The sequence below is a fragment of the Acomys minous genome, assembly GCF_964271855.1.
Source record: "Acomys minous genome assembly, chromosome: 18".
In the NCBI taxonomy this organism is placed as follows: domain Eukaryota; kingdom Metazoa; phylum Chordata; class Mammalia; order Rodentia; family Muridae; genus Acomys; species Acomys minous.
In genome coordinates, this window is record NC_140501.1 from 9708301 (window position 1) to 9712496 (window position 4196).

At 37.6% G+C, this 4196-nt stretch overlaps 1 pseudogene across 1 annotated transcript; it reads right to left on the reverse strand.

Moving 5' to 3' along the window:
• Nucleotides 1–808: 808 nt before the first annotated feature.
• Nucleotides 809–2199, reverse strand: LOC311589576 (elongation factor 1-alpha 1-like; annotated as a pseudogene). Its single transcript has one exon. The product of its transcript is annotated as an elongation factor 1-alpha 1-like (transcript).
• Nucleotides 2200–4196: the final 1997 nt, after the last annotated feature.

Genomic DNA, 4196 nt, shown 5'->3' on the forward strand with positions numbered 1-4196 from the left:
CTGTAGGACAGGGATAAAGAGACTTAAAAACTATTCTAAATGCGTAATTAGAAACTCTTGTTTCTCTTGTTGACCTACAGTTATTAACATAATAGCTACACATAATATTTAACTTTCAACTGATTAAATAAAACATTCTAATTACACTTCTAATTATATTACCTGGGAAGAGTATTTTTGAAAATTAAAATGAATGAGGTAAGCAATTTTTTTACTCTACCACTTCAGTTTTACTAGATGCTCATTACTTTGCTTGTCCTCATCCTATCAAAGTGACATAGGCAAGTTTTCTGACAGCAATGATATTTCAAAATATTTGGAAATTTTAATAATTGTGTCAAGATAATTAATTTTTTCATTAAACTTGTTTTAATGGATCTCAAAACTCTGTGACAGATTTTTGGTCAAGTTGTTTCCATTAAAAAATAGAGACTTGATACCCTATGAGCATATACAGGAGGAGGAGGTCCTCCTCAGTCACAGTCATAGGGGAGGGGAATAAGGGGAAAATGGGAGGGAGGGAAAAATGGGAGAATACAAGGGATGGGATAACAATTGAGATGTAATATGAATAAATGAATAAAATATATTTTTAAAAGTACTGATTTTGAAAACTAATAACTAAAAACTACTACACCAAAAAAAAAAATAGTTGGCAGTCCATAAAACATTTTCCTTTCCCTCTGAAGGTTTCACAATTCATTATCATTAACAAGTTTTTACTAATAAGTTAAATGGCCAATTGAGATAAACAATTCTGAAACTGTCCTTCCACAACTAATTTAGCCTGGGATGGCAGGTGTTAGGGTTAATATTCATTCAGCCTTTGAGCTTTCTGAGAAGACTTGGTGACTTTGTCAGCTCTGGTAGCCTTCTTGTCCACAGCTTTCATGACACCTACAACAACTGTCTGTCTCATGTCATGAACAGCAAAACAACCCAGTGGAGGATAGTCAGAGAAGCTCTCAACACACCTGGGCTTGCCAGGGACCGTATCAACGATGGCTCCATCACCAGACTTCAAGAATTTAGTGCCATCTTCTAGCTTCTTGCCAGAACGAAGATCAATCTTTTCTATAAGCTCAGCAAACTTGCATCCTATGTGAGCTGTGTGGAAACCCAGTACAGGAGCATAGCCAGCACTAGTTTGACCCGGATGCTTCAGGATAATTCACCTGAGCAGTGAAGCCAGCTGCTTCCATTGATGGGTCATTTTTGATGTCACCAGCAACATTGCCATGTCTAACGTCTTTGACAGACACTTTCTTTATATGGAAGGCCACATTGTCCCATGAAGTGCTTCACTCAGTGCTTCATGGTACATTTCAACAGACTTGGCTTTTGTTGTGACACTGACTGGAGCAAAGGTACCACTACCATGCTGTGTTTAAGAACACCAATCTCCATTTAGCCCACCAGGACAGTGCCAATTCACCAATTTTGTAGACATCCTGGAGGGGTAGTCACAGGGGCTTGTCAATTGGATGAGTTGGTGGCAGGATACAATCCAAAGCTTCCAGCAGTGTGGTGCCACTGGTGCTGCCATTTTGTGAGTGACTTTCCATCCCTTGAACCAAGGCATATTGGCACTTGGCTCCAGCATGTTGTCACCATTACAACAAGAAATTGACACAAATGCTACTGTGTCAGGATTGTAGCCAATTTTATTAATGTAGGTGTTGACTTCCTTAATGATTTCCTCATATGTCTTCTGGCTGTATGGTAGTTCAGTGCAATCCATTTTGTTGACACCAACAATTAGCTGTTTTATATCCAGGGTATAAGCCAGAAGAGCATGCTCATGGGTCTGCACGTTCTTGGAGATACCAGTTTCAAATTCACCAACACCAGCAGCAACAATCAGGACAGCTCAGTCAGCCTGGGATGTGCTTGTAATCATGTTTTTGATGAAGTCTCTGAGTCCTGGGACATCAATCAATGATAGTCACACAGTATTTGCTGGTCTCAAATTTCCACAGGGAGATATCAATGGTGATACCACGCTCATGCTCAGCCTTCAGTTTGCCCAAGACCCAGGCATACTTGAAGGAGCCTATGAATCTCTGCTGCCTCCTTTTCAAACTTTTTGGTGGTTCACTTATCGATTCCACCACATTTGTAGATCAAGTGGCCGGTTGTGGTGGACTTGCCAGAATTCACGTGCCGAGTGATGTTGATTTGAAACTTTTTCTTCCCCATTTTGTCTTTGAATTAAGAGGTAGTTTTCACAACTCTGTTCTGATGGCAAACTCGTTTTGAAAAAGCAATAATTTTAACTTTATATGGTGTAAAATTTTGTCACAAAATGGTGTTTTTAAATATTCTCAGTCATTGAAGAATTCCTTTCATATTACTTCTTATTAATTTTTCCGTTCACAATCATTATTGTTAGTTTTATTAAGAACATATTTCAGATTTTACTTATACTCAGATTTGGAACATGCATGCATATATAAATATAGTTTTAAAGAGGTTAGTGTATATAAAGCTTTCTAGAATTTGCTTTTTGAAATTTATTAGACATCATAGTCATTATTCTATACCAGAATTTGTGATTTTCTGATACTTTCTGTGAATTTGTTCATTTGCTGTTTCTTCATTGACAAAAGTCATTTGCGTTATAGTGGAAATAATGATGAGCACTGAGAACAGAGAACAGAATTATGCACTTTGCAAGCACATAAAGCAAAGAAGAACACTTATGCTGACTCATTCCCTAGTTGCTGCTGATCTTGGTGGCTGGTATTACTCCTCCTCTTCACTCTCACAGAATGCTAAGAAGAGTCCTTTTCCCTATGCTGTCCTCTCCTGGCTGGTTAGCTTCTGATGATGTTTAATCAAGTCAATAAAAGGGCAACTAGATCACTCCTATTCATTACCATTGTGAACATATTCAAAGTCTGTATTGTACCAGCTTTGATTCATGAGTACATCATCTACTCTCCCTAGAATAGGGTATCTTTTAAAAGTAATTAATTTTTTTGGCAAGTTCATACATATGTTTTTTTCTAACCACCATCTTTTTCTCTCTTCTTCTTCTTCTTCTTCTTCTTCTTCTTCTTCTTCTTCTTCTTCTTCTTCTTCTTCTTCTTCTTCCTCTTCTTCTTCCTCTTCTTTCTCCTGAGGAAGCCCTTCTTCCCAAGTCCCCTTTCTACTTTCACATCTTCTCTGTGTTTGTGACCCACTGAGTTTCAATCTCAGCACAAATAAAACGTAGGGGACCCACTTCTTCAAAATTAAAATTTTATAAGCTCCAAGCAATAGCCAAAGACACACACTTATGCAGCTTTCCCTGCTCATAGTCCAAAATCCTCAGGGCGTTTACCACAGACATTCTAATTCTCTGAAAAACGGTCATAAAAAGGCGCATCATCATGGCTTCTCTTTCTCATTCTTGCATCTTCAAATACTTCTCTTCTTCACTGGACACACTGGTTATTTTACTTGTCAGTGAGAGAATAACAGACAAGAAACCATTTTAAAGAGGATGTATTTATATTGATCACCATCTGAATGGTTATAGTCTATTCTGGCAAGGGAAGTAGTCTAGGAATGCAGGAGCTGGTACATTTGTCCTACAGTCATAAGACGATTATACACAGGAAGTGAGTCTGGGCAAAAAGCATCCACTGGAGAGCGGCTGTACTTCCTAAGAGTTCCACAGTCTTCTAGCACAGTGCCACCAGCTGGTGAACTAAATGTTCAAGACAGGAGGGCATTCAGATTCAAAGTGGAATTCTGTGTTGTCCTCATGTGCAACTAAAGAAGCTGTTCTTTCTCTTATTTTAACAACATATTAAAACTTCCCAGAGTCTTCTATTATATTTAGTTCTATAGCCCCAACTCTCTTAAATTAAATTATTCTTTCTTCCTTCTACCGACAAAATAGATATTTCTAAGGCTATAACTTGTGTCAAAGTTGACAATTCTAAGCCCCATCTTCTTTTTTTTTTTAAAAGTTGAACAGTAGTTAGTAGACTTGCTCAACCTGAATTTGATAAACTTTCTTGTTCTTTTTTCCAGGATCTTTCTCTAAGTTATCAGTCCTTGCTTTTAGATTCTTTTCATGGTTCTTCAAAATGTCGTTTCCTGAACATTTGAGTGCCTTAGGCTCCATCTTAGATTTCTTTTATATATACTTCTTTCCCTCAGTGAACATCCAATTTCATGAATGAGGAAACTTTGATAATAAAAAA